The following is a 17951-nucleotide window of genomic DNA, read 5'->3' on the forward strand; positions in this document are numbered from 1 at the left end:
CTGCAGGCCGCCGGGAGAGGGGCAGCTAGACCGCTGGACAGCCCTGCTCGCCTCGGGCCGGGCGAAGGCATGTCGGTTCCCGGGGCCGGGCTCGGGGCAGAAGGGGGCGCTTACCCCTGGCGGGCCCGGCCTACACGAGGCTCTATGGAGAGAAGTCAGACACTGACGGTTGATGCCAGGAAAATAAAAATACGGGGGGGAGGGGGCGTGGAGCCAGAGCCAGGGTTCGCGGACGCGCAGGTGTGCTCAATGACCCGGCGCCGGCGAGACCGGAGGACTGGTCGGGAAGGGGGCTCTGGAAGCTGCTCTGCCACCTGCTACGTTAGCCGCGGGGAGGGGAGTAGGAACAGAATCAAAAATGCCCCCCACCCCGGCCCAACTCAATTCACTGTAGATATTTATCACAGTAGGTCACACTGTGACCAAGCTTTACTCTCTTCCCTTTTCTCTTCCCCTCCAGAAATTTTAAGAAAATACCCTACCTTTCAATGAAACTCTCCTCCTTTTCATCTTCTACCAGTGCCGTCCAATCAAAATATAATGCGAACCACAAATGCAAGCCACTTATGTAATTATAAATTTTGTAGAAGGCACATTACACGAGTGAAAAGAAACAGGTGAAATTAATTTTCATAATATAGTTTACTTAACCCAAAAGATCCCAAATGGCATCATTCCAACATGTAATTAATATAAAGATATTAATGAGATTTTCTCTTTTTTCATACTAATCAAAATCCAAAGTGTATTTTACATTTTCTGCATATCTCACTTGGGATTAGACACATTTCAGGTGCTCAATAGCCCCCTGTGGCTAGTGGCTACCGCATTGCACAACAAAGTTCTAGACATTATTTATGTGTAAATTATTGTTTTAATCAGTCCTGACGGTGCTAAAGCCAAATGAAGGATGAATATAAGTAATGAAAAGGAGGGGGAAAAATTATTTCTTTACTGTTAGATTGAAACATCTCCACAAATTGATTGTAGCCCTGTATTTTAAGCAAGCCTTAATGTTTTTCACCATTGTCATCTTGAGAATCATTTCAGTTAAGAAAACTCTTTTTAACCATTTTCTCTTCTTGCTAATGAAGAAAACACTGACATCTTCACCTAAATGAAAGAGGAAAATGGCTCTGATGAAGGCAATCGTGAATAAATGATTCATGCTGTTGATTGTTGGCAAAAATAATGAAGTCAGGGAAGGAAGCCAGCAAAAAGTGTGGTTCCTTGGTGCTGAGAAAGAATGTAGGGTTCAAAGTAGGCCAGAGCGTTGGTTTGGATCCTGGCCTAGACCCTTAATGCTTGTGTGGTCTTGGGTAAGTAAGGGATTTAGCTTCCCTGGCCCTCAGTTTCCTCATGTATAAAGTAAGTATGTTGTAGCACTGAGCATATATTACAAAGACAACACAAGATTACAATTTAAAAATTAGATGAGGTAATGCCAATAACATAAAAATCCATTTTTTTAGGTAGTCGTCCGTCACTTCTCGCCCGGTCTTTTCTACTGCATAGGAAAGCCGCACAAACGGTACGCTCAACCACAGAGTTATCCTGTATGTTCCACTAAAGCAGGTGCTCCAATCCTGTCTCAGGCTTTTGTTTGCATTCACCACCCTTTATTTCCCCTTAGAACTTTTATGATGCCTAACTCCTTTTCCTTACCTAAGACTTTCTTATCTGAGGATGAGGCTATTCTGCATCCATGGTGACATCAGGGTATCTTTACAGTCCCTTTTGTTAGACAAGTTAGATAATTGAGATGTTGTCCTTTGCCTCTCCCTATTTACTGTTATATAACTTTAGCCCTATTCTCATGACATATGAAAAGTGGACTTGCGGACAACATGAATGGATTTTTTTACACTGTTGTTGCTCTGATTCTCAGGTCTTCAGATTCAGGCTAGAACTACACTACTAGCTTTCCTGGGTTTCCAGCTTGCAGACATTAAATCATGGAACTTCGCAGCCTCCTTGAGCACATAAGCCAATTCCTCATAGTAAATCATATATATATATATTATATATAATATATATATTAGTTCTCTTTCTCTGAAGAACCCTAAGAAAGAATCTGATACTCAGAAGTGGGGTGCAGCTGTAACAAATACCTTAAAAATGTGGAAGAGGCTTTTGAACTGGTTAATGGGTACAGGCTGGTAGTGGTTTTTGATGCATGCTAGAAAAAGTCGACATTGCCATGAAGGGGTTGTTAATGGTAATGCTGGTCAGGGCTGAGAAAGGAAAAGAGGAGAGCTGTAGAGAAAGCTTCCATCTTCTTAGAGTATACAAATAATCATGTACAGAATGTTGTTAGAAATATGGACACTAAAGGTGATTCTGATGAGGTATCAGACAGAAATGAAGTTGTTTTTGGACAACGGAGAAAAGGCAATCCTTATGATAAAGTGGTGAAGGTCCTCTCCAGCTGTGAACCTGTGAAACCAGCTAAGTGATGTGCTTCCACCCAGTCTGTGGTATTTTTGTTAAAGCAGCCCAAATTAGGCATTTATTCCAGAGAAATGAAGATTTATGTTCACACAAAAACCTGTACCCACATTTTTATAACAGGCTGGTTCATAATAGCCCAAACGGGGAACACCATAAATTCTTTAACGGGTGAATGGTTTAACGGTGGTATTCATACCATAAAATACTACTCAGCAAGAAAACCACTGATAAATGCAGCTTTGATGGCTCTCAAGGGAATTATGCTGAGTTAAAAGAAAGTAATCTCAAGAGGTTATTGTATGATTCCATTTATACATGACAAAGTTATAAAGATGACGAAATTATAAAGATGGAGAACAGTTTAGTGGTTGCCAGGGATTAAGGAGGGTGTGGGATTTGGAGAGAAGTAGGTGCGGCTATTAAAAGTAGGTACTATGAATAATCCTTGCGATGGAACTATTCCTGTCTTAACTGGTGGTGATCACACGAATCTACACATGTGATTAAATTTCATAGAACTAACTACATGTGTGCACACACACATACACAAATGAGTGCATGTAAAACTAAGGTGGGTGTATTGTATGTTGTCAGTTTCCTGGATGTGATATTGTATTATAGTAATGCATGGTTACGTAAGATATTACCATCAGAGGAAACTGGGTAAAGGGGTAATGAAATCTCTCTGTATTGTTTCTTACAACTGCATGTAAATGTACAATTGTCTCCAAGTAAAAAGTTTAAAAAATAAGCCTTATTTCATTTTATTCCATCACTCCCCACTCTTTCCTAGCTAATTCTGTTCACTTTTCCCTGCCCAAATCATCATGGCAACTAATATATCATTTTAAATTAATGGGGGCCTCCTTAACAGAGAGAAGAATTAGCTGATGTGTTTGTTCTCTTGGGTCTCATTTGTGTGAATTATCTTCCTCTCCTAGTCTCCCGGGCCTGCTATGAAATGTAGCCCCAAGCCAGTCAGCACTTGACTCCCATCTGGATCAGGGCTCCAATCCATCTTCGAGAGCCAGGAAACTGCCTGGGATTTCCCCAACATCTAGTGCACACCGTGGTTTAATGTTGAGCTCTTCGCTGGACTATAGCTCCATGAGGATAGGAATTCATGCATTTGTTCCTTCAGTAAATATTTTTTGCACGTCTACTAAATGCCAGACACTGTTCTAGGTGTGAGGAAGCTCAGAGGTGTAAGCTTAGTAGCTGTGAAGTGTGTGACACTAGAAGCAGGAAGACCTGTTTGACGGCTGTAGCAGAAATTCCGGTGAGAAGTGACAATGGCTACTAAGGTAATGGTTGTGGGGTTGGAGAGAAGGACCAAATGCAAGAGATGTTAGAAGGAAGCTGACAGATGTGTATAAGGTATTAATGAGAGGCCAGAGACAAGGATGACTCCCAGGTTTCTGGCTTTGGTGCCTCAGTCCCAAAGAGTGAGAAAACCAGCGGAAAGCAGACTCTCACCGGGCCTCTTGCTAATTCCATTTTGGACATTTCATTTGGCACCCAGAGCATCCAAGTGGAATTGTTCGGTCAACAGGTAAGTCATGGACTTGGAGTTCAGAGGGGTGTTGCCTAGAGTTAGAGATCTGACAGCTGAAGCCACAGGAAGAGATAACTTAGGAAAAAGTATACAGAGGCAGAAGAGGAAAGAGAAGCACCAAACTGAATGGCTAGGTTGAAGAAGAGGAATCTCTGCTTCTACATAGGACAAAAACTGAGAGAAGACAGTGAGGAATAGAAGATTAAAGAGGGAAAGCCCAGGAGTGTCAAACTGTGCCGAGATGTCAAATAAAAGTAGGATTCTAAAGAATCCAGGAAAGCACACCCATTCCCTGAGTTTGAGCCCTGAAGTCACTTAGGCAGCTGTGTGCTGTCTGAGGTCATTACAGAGCTCAATGAACAACCGCCCCTGGGAACCACGCCCTCCTTCACCGAGCCATCTTCTGACTATAATTTGACTATCTGGATAGATTTGCATTTTGAGAGGAAAAATAACAACAATAATAGCTAATATTTAGCACCAACTCTGTTCCAAGTACACTTTACATGGATTATCTCATTTAATCTTCAAAACAACCCTATGAGGTAGGTTCTATTACTTACCCCATTTTATAGATAAAAACACTGAGATTCAGAGACGTTAATTAACTTGCCTAAGATCACATAGTTAACGAGCAACTCAGTTTTATTAAGTCAAGAGTCCACAAACTGAGACAATATGCTATACTTTATCTCCAGAATAAGTGGATGACACTGATACAAACATTCTATTCTGTTTGGGTTATATTTCTCACTATAAATTAATAAATAGGCATTCCAGTGATATTATCAATTGGAATAATATAGATTTGTGAGTGATTTGGGTGCAAGCAATTGCCAGTATTAGGAAGTATAGACAGCTCTAAGCTTGACTGTGAAATAAATGGGAGAGATATGAGAAGTTTGCAAGACAAGTGTATTAAGGACGTTTTTGTTGCTATTATGGGTTTGTTTTGTTTTGTTTTGTTTTTAATGGGAGAAAGATTAGTTTGTTAGCCAAAGACAATGAGGTAAGGGAACACATCAGGGAAAAGGGAGGAAAATTGAGAGATTAAAGGACCAGAGGAGGTAGCAGTTCATAAACTCAAAGTACAGGCAGCAGGAATAATTTGAGATGGGAGAGAAGCTATGTCACTAAGAAATGGAAGCAAATGCAGATAAACTGCAGGAGAGGGAAGGTGCTGGAAACTTCAGACAGTCTCCATGTTCTCAGCAAAAAAGAAGGAAATGTCTTTACTTTGAGGGTGGGAGACATAAAAGAAGGGACTTGAGGAGAGGGGCAACAGTTGGAAAAGCTGCTCTGGGAGAGGAAGCTGATGAGGAAGGGGGAGTGCTCACAGGAAGACAGCTGGGTGGTACTGAAAGTCCCCCTGAGGTTGGAGACCAGGGTCTTGTAGGGGCAACACTCTGAACAATTTCGTGACTTTTCTCTAGCAACTCTTCCCAACCTGATGTGGAAAATGAGAAGCCTGTTAGTGGGAATGTAATTTCATGGTGCAGTTAAGGCAGAAGAACAAAAGCAGAAGGGGCTGAGAGGCTGTTCATGGTTTCAGCTAGCTAGAGGAAGGGTTGAAGATGAGGGTGATAGATTGGAAGGAAAAGGGGGATCAAAAGAAAGAAATAAGGGAGTTGGCATGAAAGTGGTGGTCCGAGCATGAGACATGAGAGTTAAAAATTTTAGAGGAAGTTTCGGTGAATAGTTCCATGTACAATATTCTACTAATTGTACAGTTCAACTAATTGAACTGAAGTGCTTGCTGGCCAGCAGGAAGGTAATGTAATAGCTGGGAATGCTATTTTCAGCGTTGAAATTTGGCATTCAAAAGACAATTAGGAATGTCAATGTCTAATGTATAAATGTCAAGTATGAGGCATGTTCTGCTTCCCTATCTCTGGCACAGGGTATTCATTGCCCTTTCTGTTGGCACCTAGATTCTATCATTAATATTTTACTACACCTGCCAGGCTTATTTTTTAAATTAAATATTTTATTTTGAGATAACTGTTGATTCACGTGCAGTTGTAAAAAATAATACAAAGAGAATATTTGTACTCTTTACCTAGTTCTCCCCAATGGTAGCATTTTGCAAAACTATAGTATAATGTCACAACCAGGATATTGACATTGATACAGTCAAGATACAGAACATCTTCATCATCATAAGGATCTCTCCTGTTGCCCTTTTATAGTCACATCCACCCTCCTCCTTAACTCTAGAAACTTCTAATCTGTTCTCTATTTCCATAATTTTGTTATTTCAAGAATGTTTTATAAATGGCATCATACAGGTACGTAACCTTTCAAGACTGACTTTTTTTCTCTCAGCATAATTCTCTGGAGATTCACCTAAGCTGTTGTGTGTATCAATACTTCATTCCTGTTCATTGCTGAAAAGCATTCCATTGTAAGGATATACAACAGTCTGTTCAACCTGTTGAAGGACATCTGGGTTGTTTCCAGTTTTGGACTATTATGAATAAAGCTACTATGAACACTGATGTACAGGTTTTTGTGTGAATATAAATTTTCATTTCTCTGGGATAAATGCCCAGGAGTATAATTTCTGGGTCATATGCTAGTTGCAAGTTTAGTTTTTTAAGAAACCACCGAACTGTGTTCCAGTGATGAGTACCATTTTACACTGTCATTAGTGACGTCTGAGTGATCCAGCTTCTCCCCATCATCGCCAGCATTTGGTATTGTCACTATTTTTTTTTTTTAGACACTCATATAGATGTGTAGTGATGTCTCATTGTGGTTTTAATTTTCATTTCCTTAATGGCTAATGATGTTGAACATCTTTTCATGTGCTTATATCCCTCTTTGGTGAAATTTTTTTTATGCCTTTTGCTCATTTTCTATTTGGATTTTTTTTAACTGTTGAGTTTTGAGAGTTCTTTATATATTCTAAATACAAGTCCTTTGTAGATCAGGAGGGAATTTTCTCATGTTGAGTTTAAGATATATGTGGATATCTCAGTGGAAATGACCAGCAGGCAGTTGGCTGCATGAGTCTGGAGGTTAGGAGAGAGATTGGGGCTGGACATTAAGCTCTGGGAATTGTGATAGCACAGTTGACATTAAACTGGAAGGAAGACAATATTAGAGTTAAAAGGAAAGAGGGCCAAGAGAACATTTGCACATTTAAGCGGTGAAAGAACTGAGAAAGAATGGTTAAAGAAGTAGGAGCAGATAGGAAAGTGGTAAGATGAAAACCAGAATCTGGTTTTTGCTTTTTTATTATGGGTAACATCTAGCATTAAAAAGAGATCTACAAAGAGATGACGTTAACAAAACTGCTTAAAAAGTATTTGAACTAGAGTTTTCATCAAATGCAACATTTAAAAAGTTAAGTAATAAAAACCCTCCAGAAAGTAGGCATAGAGGGAACTTACCTCAACATAATAAAAGCCATATATGACAAACCCACAGCCAACATCGTTCTCAATGGTGAAAAACTGAAACCGTTTCCTCTAAGATCAGGAACAAGAAAAGACTGTCCACTCTCACCACTATTATTCAACACAGTTTTGGAAGTTTTAGCCACAGCAATCAGAGAGGAAAAAGAAATAAAAGGAATCCAAATTGGAAAAGAAGAAGTAAAACTGTCACTGTTTGCAGATGACAAGATACTATACATAGGGAATCCTAAAGATGCTAACAGAAAACTACTAGAGCTAATCAATGAATTTGGTAAAGTAGCAGGATACAAAATTAATGCACAGAAATCTCTTGCATTCCTATACACTGATGATGAAAAATCTGAAAGAGAAATTAAGGAAACACTCCCATTTACCGCTGCACCAAAAAGAATAAAATACCTAGGAATAAATCTACCTAAGGAGAAAAAAGCCTTGTATGCAGAAAACTATAAGACACTGATGAAAGAAATTAAAGATGATACAAACAGATGGAGAGATATACAATGTTCTTGGATTGGAAGAATCAGCAATGTGAAAATGACTATACTACCCAAAGCAATCTACAGATTCAATGCAATCCCTATCAAACTACCAATGGCATTTTTCACAGAACTAGAACAAAAAATTTCACACTTTGTATGGAAACACAAAAGACCCCGAATAGCCAAAGCAATCTTGAGAAAGAAAAACGGAGCTGGAGGAATCAGGCTCCCAGACTTCAGACTATACTATAAAGCTACAGTAATCAAGACAGTATGGTACTGGCACATAAACAGAAATATAGATCAATGGAACAGGATAGAAACCCCAGAGATAAACCCACGCACACATGGTCACCTTATTTTTGATAAAGGAGGCAAGAATATACAATGGAGAAAAGACAACCTCTTCAATAAGTGGCGTTGGGAAAACTGGACAACTACATGTAAAAGAATGAAATTAGAACACTCCCTAACACCATACACAAAAATAAACTCAAAATGGATTAAAGACCTAAATGTAATGCCAGACACTACAAAACTCTTAGAGGAAAACATAGGCAGGACACTCTATGACATAAATCACAGCAAGATCCTTTTTGACCCACCTCCTAGAGTAATGGAAATAAAAACAAAAATAAACAAATGGGACCTAATGAAACTTAAAAGCTTTTGCACAGCAAAGGAAAACATAAACAAGATGAAAAGACAACCCTCAGAATGGGAGAAAATATTTGCAAATGAAGCATCTGACAGAGGATTAATCTCCAAAATATACAAGCAACTCATGCAGTTCAATATCAAAAAAACAAACAACCCAATGCAAAAATGGGCAGAAGACCTAAATCGACATTTCTCCAAAGAAGATATACAGATTGCTAACAAACACATGAAAGGATGCTCAGCATTACTAATATTTAGAGAAGTGCAAATCAAAACTACAATGAGGTATCACCTCACACCAGTCAGAATGGCCATCATCAAAAAATCTACAAACAATAAATGCTGGAGAGGGTGTGAAGAAAAGGGAATCCTCTTGCACTGTTGGTGGGAATGTAAATTGATACAGCCACTATGGAGAACAGTATGGAGGTTCCTTAAAAAACTAAAAATACAACTACCATACAACCAAGCAATCCCACTACTGGGCATATACCCTGAGAAAACCATAATTCAAAAAGAGTCATGTACCACAGTGTTCATTGCAGATCTATTTACAATAGCCAGGACATGGAAGCAACCTAAGTGTCCATCGACAGACGAATGGATAAAGATGTGGCACATATATACAATGGAATATTACTCAGCCATAAAAAGAAATGAAATTGAGTTATTTGTAGTGAGATGGATGGACCTAAAGTCTGTCATACAGAGTGAAGTAAGTCAGAAAGAGAAAAACAAATACCGTATGCTAACACATATATATGGAATCTAAAGAAAAAACAAAACTTGTTCTGAAGAACCTAGGGAAAGGACAGGAATAAAGACACAGACGTAGAGAATGGACTTGAGGACACGGGGAGGGGGAAGGGTAAGCTGGGATGAAGTGAGAGAGTGGCATGGCATATATACACTACCAAATGTAAAATAGATAGGTAGTGGGAAGCAGCCACATAGCACAGGGAGATCAGCTCGGTGCTTTGTGACCACCTAGAAGGGTGGGATAGGGAAGGTGGGAGGGAGACGCAAGAGGGAGGAGATATGGGGATGTATGTATATGTATAGCTGACTCACTTTGTTACAAAGCAGAAACTAACAGACCATTGTAAAGTAATTATACTCCAATAAAAATGTTAAAAAAAATAAAATAAATAAAAAGTTAAGTATAAACATGTTAACTGCTATTATGGAGTTTATGATCAAGTAGTTTGACAATGGTAACTATGTAATATATAGTTATATTTTTTAAAAAATTGAAGGAAAAATTCAATTAGGTTGAGTATTAAAAAAGCAAACAAGTTTATAGGAAAATTCTTCTAATTATTAATACAAAACAACTTTCACCTGAATTTCCCCCAAATACTTTGAACTTTCACTTTAAACTCAAGAGCTAGTAAATCTACCCATGTTAAAAAAACAACAAAAACCTGTCTTTACATTTTGTACCCTTAAACACACAGACTGCCCCTGTAGTGGATTGAACAGTGCCTCCCCAAAATTTGTGACTACGCTTATTTGAAAATACAGTCTTTGCAGATGTAATTAGTTAAGGATCTCATCCTGGATTTAGGGTGGACCTTAAATCCACTGACTGTTGTTTTCGTAAGAGGAAGAAGAGGGAGATTTGGGCACAGAGAGACACACAGAGAAGGCAGCAATGTGAAGAGGAGGCAGAGATTGGAGTGATGTGCCTACAAGCCAAGGAACACCAGGGATCGCTGACAACCAGAAGCTTTCTCCACAAGCTAGGAGAGAGGTGTGGGGTATTTTCTCCCTCAGAGCCTCCAGGGGAATCAACCCTGCTGACACTTTGATTTCACACTTCTGGCCTCCAGAATTGTGAGAGAGCATATTTCTGTCATTTTTAAGACACCCAGGTTGTGGTAATTTGTTACAGCAGCCCTAGGATATTAATATAGCTCCTATCCCTCACCATTTTCCCAGGCCCCCAAAGATATCATTAAATAAATAATTTTTTGTATTCATTAAAAAAAACATAGATTTTTATCACTGGCACTTACTACATGGAGAGAACAAAGGTGTGCTTAGAGATGGTGTTTTAGGTGCTTACAGTTGTAAATGCAAACTTGTTTTACTTAACTTAAATTGCCAATTATTTAACTTTGTGCTGGCTGCTTATTGTCAGTTCTCCTCTATCCTCTTCCAATTACTGTTGATTAGTGTAAGTTCATTCAGTCAGTTAATATTTGCTTCCTACAATCAAACACACTTTTGATTGGTCTGCCTGAGAGAAGAGGGCTGAGACTGACATTAGTGATGGTTGCTTCAAAACCTGTCAAGTGTCTGTATAATTAAAAATCCCCGGAGTCTAAGCATATTATCTCATTGGAGTTGTTTACTTTGCTAATAATTACTTATAAAAGGGAAGTTTGAAAAAACAAACTGCCGATAACTGTTTAAAGTAATAACCACAGTGAAAACACATTAAATTGACCTGTTCTCTGGCCTGGTTTTAACTAGATGCAGGGTTTTGGTAACATGTTATCTTTGGAGTTAGGTTTCTGATCACACATTTTCTCAGGCTTAGCCTACATTTTGATTTTTGGCTATTGGGCACCTCTGTGGTTTGAGGCTTCAAAGCTGACTCTAATGGTGCGTTACACTCTTCTAAAGATTTAAATCTTTTTTGCTTTGGATAGATTAGGACTCTAAATATTAAATAATATCTTTAAGCATTTGTGGGTACAAAGTCTCCTAAATTTTAGAGGGTTTAAGTTTTGATGTGTATCTTGACTTTAAAATATATTTAAAATTAAAATATCCAATCACAGAACAATCTGTAATGAAAACTTGCATATATGTGAGAAGTACTGTTCTAAGTGGGATTGAAGGCTGAGAAGGCCAAGAAGGAAGGAGCAGATATCAAAATGGACAAAGTCCTCACCACCTAATAGGGGATACAAAATCTTGGCAAAAATTTTATACAAGACAGTGTCTAAGATTCAGAAGCAACTAACTTAAAACAAACTTTTGGAAATATTCCTATTTTCTTTGGTAATTCCTATGACTATATCGTAATGATTATGTAGGAGCTTAAAGCCTAAAACAATCCTCCAAATGACAAATGTTTTCATCTGGAGCAATGCACTCAAATTACGTTGGACAAATGAGCAGAATGAATTTTTAAAATTACCATACACTGGGCTTCCCTGGTGGCGCAGTGCTTAAGAATCCGCCTGCCAATGCAGGGCACATGGGTTTGAGCCCTGGTCCTGGAAGATCCTCCATGCCGCGGAGCAACTGAGCCCGCGAGCCACAACTACTGAGCCCGCGAGCTGCAACTACTGAAGGCTGCGTGCCTAGAGCCCGTGCTCCGCAGCTAGAGAAGCCACTGCAATGAGAAGATAACCCGTGCGCAGCAACAAAGACCCGATGCAGCCAAAAGTAAATAAAATAAAATAAATAAATTTATGAAAAAAAATTACCATATACTTACTATTTAACAGAAAAGGTGAAAATCGATATATCATCTTTGGGTTTGCTCTCCAGTCATATAATCACAAATTAAGTCAAATTAAATAAGCCATTGAGCATTTATTTAAGCCAGGGTTTCTCAGTCTTGGCACTGTTGCTGTTTGGGGCCAGATAATTCTTTGTTGTAAGGGGCTATCCGGTGTAATATAGGGTGTTTAGCAGCATCCGTGGCCTCTACCCATTAGATGCCTCCCCTTTCCAGTTGTGATGACCAAAATGTCTCCTGACACTGTGGGATAAAATTGTCCCCAGCTGGGAACCACTGATTTTTAAGCCTTGGGAGAGAAAAGAAGAAAACCCCTGCTCCACCGCCCAACACGTTTTAAACCTACCTTAGTTTTTCCCCCAGTTTTATTGAGATATAGTTGACACACAGCAATGCATATGTTTACAGCATACACCATACTGATTTGACTTACATACATAGTGAAAGGAGCTTAGTTTTAATCCTTATCAACTACTCATGCCTTACTGTACTTGCAGTATTTTGAAACTGTTTCTAGGGTTGCACTTATCACCGTTCATTATTATTTTAAAACATGAGGCTGTGTCCTTTCCTGTCTGTGAATTCTTCCAGGACAGGAACAGTGTTTTTACCTCGTCTGGATGCAGTGGAAGTCCTCAAGTTGTATGACCTTTTGTGTTGGTTAAAGACAAGAAATGTTCTCAAAATAAGGGTTTCCCTGTAGTTTATTTCTTTTTAAGGATATGGAATATCTGTTTGCCTCATGCCTTTGAGATTCATAATTTTTAACTCATCTTAGATATCTCAATTAAAGTAAAAATGCAGTGACCATACTGACACTTGGTGATAATTCAGCTTTGGGTAAGCGAACCAATTTATACTCTCTACTTTATTATTCCCACTTTTAATCCGAAGACACCTGTAGACTAAGTAACACAAGTCATTACGTTTCAGCGTCCTTCAGTTGTTTTGCCGAAATCAGCCTAGGCCTGGTCAGGACACTTAACGTCCACCAAGGGCGCTCTCCAGCCCCTGGATATTAATACGAACAGAAGCACACGACTTTCTGTGGGCGTGCCGTAGGAAGACCAGTCAGCAGATGTGTGTTAATTTTGGAGCCTTGACTTCTTCTCAGAGGAATTTAACTCCACCCCTCCGTCCGGAATGGAAAAACAACGCCCCCATTCCCGCCCTTCACCACCTCCTGGCCTCCTCCCACTTGTCCTTTGGTCTTCTGTTTTAGAAGTTCTGATTTTTTCTAGACAGAGGAAAGTCAGGTACCAAAAGTGGAGGTCTGTTATTTCATTCGTTCTGGTGGGACACGGGAGAGGCGATCACACTTTGTAACTGGCTCTCCAGGAGAGGACCAATGTAGCCCTGGAAACTTCAGCGCCTGCGTTGGGCTCCAGGTTTGATTGACAAGGACGGGCCGAGGGAAAGTGCGGGGGGGCGGGGGGCGGGGAGGCCGCAGGTCGAGCCCGGGACAAAGAGGTTTTTGGCTGCCACCAAGGAGAGGGAAGGGCTCCTTGGGGTAACTGGCCTTTGTGCGCTAAGGGGCATTTCGTGAGGTCGTTTTCTCATTCGGAGAGAGGGCTGGCGGGCGGGCGGGCTGGTGGAGGCGGCCGGGCGGGAAGAAGGGCCCGGCGAGGAGAGGGCGCTGGGCCGGGGTGGGGACTGTGCCGTCGTCACGTGGCCTCAGCCACCACCGGCTTGAGGCTGTTCTTCCGGGTTGGAGGCGCCGCGCCGCGGGGCTGGAGCCCGGGTCTGCCAGCGCGGCGTCCCCTCGCAACCCGCGGCCGCCCCGCCTCCCTGCCAAGGTGAGCGTCAAGGCGGCGGCAGCCCAGGCGCGCTCCTGGGGCGCAGCTGGGGAAGGGGCGCGGGGCTGGTCCAGAAAATCCCGGCGCCCGCGGAGAAGGAGACCTGTCAAGGAGCCGAAGGGGGCGGGGTCGGCAGTGACCCCGGCACGTGGTGGACCCTCGGGAGCCTTGGGCCGGGAAGGAGAACTGTGCCTCGAGGGCCCCCTTTCTTGTCTCGAGCGGGGGCGACGTGGAAGCAAGTGGGGGATGGTGGATTCGAAAACTGCGTCTTCGCTGAGGGCAGGAAACGAGGTGTCAGCTGTGCAGGTGCAGATTTTGGAGCTTTGTGGGGCGGCGGGAGTTGTACGGGGTTGTTTCAGGTTACAGGATGGAAGGAGGGAAGGAGGTCATAGAGGACTCTTGGTACGGGGTGCACCCGGAGAGGTGGCACCTGGACGCCCCGAAATTGTTCTTGAACCCGGAGGGAATTTGGGGTGGGTGACTGGCTGGAGACACAGTTGGTGTCGAAAGTTGTGAGTGTATGTCGGAGGCGGGCTGGTGGTGGTCGGGGCATACCTCTATTGGGCCGAGAGTGGGGCCGGGGCTGGCAGTGCGGGAGAGACAGCGGAGGGGGCAGAGCTGATTCGAACTCCGGAGGCGGAATGACTATTACGCCGCCTCGGCCAATCGGCTTCCGGGGAAGGTTATAAATAGCGGTCCCGGGCAGATGCCAGCAGGGTGGCAGTTTAGTTGCAGAGGGAGGAGCTAAACCCGTGGCTTTGGGCGACGTCACGCTGCCTGCCAGTCTAAGCTTTTGTAGGGTATTGTGTCCTTGGTTGGTTTGTCTCGTTTTAGAAGTGTAACTTGTTTAATAAAGTTGCAGGCGTCCTTTATTTGCCCTCTGGTGCAGGGAAGTCCTTAAGGAATCTGTTCGTAAGGAGTCTTGTAGGACAGGCTCTGTTAGGAACGGTGAGGCTTGTGTGCTTTAATTTAAAATATTTCGCTCTTCTCCAGGGCACCCCTTTTACTTGCAAACTTTGGCTTTTTTTTTTTTTTTTAATTGAATGGACAGTTTAGGATTGCTTTCTTATCAGCAAGTGTGCCCAGGCTGCTTAGCTTTGCTGATGGAATCACTTTTCCACAAAGCTACATAGCATTTAATTTTTAAAGGAAATTTCCTGAAGCTCCTTGGAGAATGTGTTCATAGATCCCCAGGCTTCAGGTTACCTATCCCTAGTTATTCATTCACTCAGTCAAACAATACTTGTTGATTTCCTCTATTTTGTGCAAGGCACTGGGCCAGAGGTAATACCAAAGTGAACACTGATAGCAATTAAGATACTGTGTCCTTTTAATCCTCACAATAACCCTATATGATAGGTGCCATTATTATTTTCCCCATTTTAAAGGTGGTGAAATCAGACACAAAGAAGTGACTTGCCAGGGTGACACAGCTAATGCGTTGCAGAGTGGGGCCTTCCAACCAAGAGTTCACCCTCTTAGCCTCAATGCTATCCTCTCTCAGGTGCTTGCCTCCAAGGATTTTAATCTATTAGGGGAGATATTTACCAAAATAACTTACATTAAACGGCTGTATGAATGCCATACTAAAAAAAACAGGTTTTTTTTTTCAATTTTGAGTTGTAAAGTTTTTCTCCATTGCTTAAAAGCCATAGAAGACATGGATAATATAACAGCAGAGCTTTAAAGCGAAGATAGGAGAAAATGTGACAATCAAGGTGGAATACAGTTGGCTCTTGAATAAGGGCCCTCTGTATCTGCAGTTGCTCCCCATCCGAGGATTCAGCCAACCATAGACTATGTATATTGTAGTATTGTTAATATTTACTATTGAAAAATAGCCGCCTAGGAGTGGACCCATGCAGTTCAAACCCCCGTTGTTCAAGGGTCAACTGTACTATCTTTGATGTAAACAAGTACTAGGCTGTGATAGCGTGGTTCAGATATTCTCTGAATATCTTTCAGGGTCATTTTTATTTGATTTAGGCTTAGTGACATTTTCAAGTAGGCAGGGCTAATTTTCCAGGCTCCAGGCCATGAAATAGGACTTCAGCTTTAAAGCATTGCAAAATCTCATCTAATCATAAAACTTCTAGAGCCTAATGGGGTCCTAGAAAGGAGCTTTCCTGTGCTCGTTTTATATATGAGCAGACTGCGGTGCTGAGAGATTCAGGTCAAACAGCGAGTGAGTGGCGGCAGGCTTAGACGCTACTCGGCCTGTATTCTAGCCAGCTTTGTTCTTTTGCTGATGAGGTCTGGCTAAGCCTGACCAGTGAGAATGGTGGTTGTTGGGGAGCTGGGATGATCCAAGAAGAGAAACTAGGGTAAGTGGGGAAGTTGGGATAGGACTAGGTCCTTGGTAATGGTAGTTCAAAACCTCCCTCAAAACAAGAATTATCTTTTTTTAAAAAAATTTTTAAATTTAATTTAATTTATTTTTTTATACAGCAGGTCCTTATTAGTCATCAGTTTTATACACATCAGTGTATACATGTCAATCCCAATCTCCCAGTTCCTCACACCACCACCCCCATCCCCCTGCCACTTACCCTGCTTGGTGTCCATACGTTTGTTCTCTACATATGTGTCTCAATTTCTGCCCTGCAAACCGGTTCATCTGTACCATTTTTCTAGGTTCCACATATATGCGTTACTATACGATATTTGTTTTTCTCTTTCTGACTTACTTCATTCTGTATGACAGACTCTAGATCCATCCACGTCTCAACAAATGACCCAATTTTGTTCCTTTTTATGGCTGAGTAATATTCCATTGTATACATATACCACATCTTCTTTATCCATTCGTCTGTCGATGGGCATTTAGGTTGCTTCCATGACCTGGCTATTGTAAATAGTGCTGCAATGAACATTGGGGTGCGTGTGTCTTTTCGAATTATGGTTTTCTCTGGGTATATGCACAGTAGCGGGATTGCTGGGTCATATGGTAATTCTATTTTTAGTTTTCTAAGGAACCTCCATACTATTCTCCATAGTGGTTGTATCAATTTACATTCCCACCAACAGTGCAAGAGGGTTCCCTTTTCTCCACACCCACCCTCTCCAGCATTTGTTGTTTGTAGATTTTCTGATGATGCCCATTCTAACTGGTGTGAGGTAATACCTCATTGTAGTTTTGATTTGCATTTCTCTAATCATTAGTGATGTTGAGCAGCTTTTCATGTGCTTCTTGGCCATCTGTATGTCTTCTTTGGAGAAATGTCTATTTAGGTCTTCTGCCCATTTTTGGATTGGGTTGTTTGTTTTTTTAATATTGAGCTGCATGAGTTCCTTATATATTTTGGAGATTAATCCTTTGTCCGTTGATTCGTTTGCAAATATTTTCTCCCATTCTGAGGGTTGTCTTTTCGTCTTGTTTATGGTTTCCTTTGCTGTGCAAAAGCTTTGAAGTTTCATTCGGTCCCATTTGTTTATTTTTGTTTTTATTTCCATTACTCTAGGAGGTGGATCAAAAAAGATCATGCTGTGATTTATGTCAAAGAGTGTTCTTCTTATGTTTTCCTCTAAGAGTTTTATAGTGTCTGCTTTTACATTTAGGTCTCTAATCCATTTTGAGTTTATTTTTGTGTATGGTGTTAGGGAGTGTTCTAATTTCATTCTTTTACATGTAGTTGTCCAGTTTTCCCAGCACCACTTACTGAAGAGGTTTTCTTTTCTCCATTGTATATCCTTGCCTCCTTTGTCATAGATTAGTTGACCATAGGTGCGTGGGTTTATCTCTGGGCTTTCTATCTTGTTCCATTGATCTATGTTTCTGTTTTTGTGCTAGTACCATATTGTCTTCATTACTGTAGCTTTGTAGTATAGTCTGAAGTCAGGGAGTCTGATTCCTCCAGCTCTGTTTTTTTCCCTCAAGACTGCTTTGGCTATTTGGGGTCTTTTGTGTCTCCATACAAATTTTAAGTTTTTTGTTCTAGTTCTGTAAAAAATGCCATTGGTAATTGGATAGGGATTGCATTGAATCTGTAGATTGCTTTGGGTAGTAGAGTCATTATCATAATATTGATTCTTCCAATCCAAGAACATGGTATATCTCTCCATCTGTTGGTATCATCTTTAATTTCTTTCATCAGTGTCTTATAGTTT

At 41.1% G+C, this 17951-nt stretch overlaps 2 protein-coding genes across 4 annotated transcripts in view; one reads left to right on the forward strand and one right to left on the reverse strand.

Moving 5' to 3' along the window:
* PAIP1 (poly(A) binding protein interacting protein 1) overlaps nucleotides 1-136 on the reverse strand; it is a 28572-nt gene extending 28436 nt beyond the window's left edge. The window contains exon 1 of the mRNA XM_068535312.1: nucleotides 115-136. The gene's annotated coding sequence lies outside the window, so the exon portion shown is untranslated. The remainder of the gene's footprint in view (nucleotides 1-114) is intronic.
* Nucleotides 137-13240: 13104 nt separating this feature from the next.
* The window catches only part of NNT (nicotinamide nucleotide transhydrogenase), a 96378-nt gene continuing 91667 nt past the window's right edge, over nucleotides 13241-17951 (forward strand). The window contains exon 1 of one of the 3 annotated variants that reach the window (XM_068535313.1): nucleotides 13241-13436. The gene's annotated coding sequence lies outside the window, so the exon portion shown is untranslated. The other 2 variants (XM_068535314.1, XM_068535315.1) reach the window with 2 other exon arrangements.

This window comes from Eschrichtius robustus, chromosome 2 (assembly GCF_028021215.1).
Source record: "Eschrichtius robustus isolate mEscRob2 chromosome 2, mEscRob2.pri, whole genome shotgun sequence".
Lineage (NCBI taxonomy): Eukaryota > Metazoa > Chordata > Mammalia > Artiodactyla > Eschrichtiidae > Eschrichtius > Eschrichtius robustus.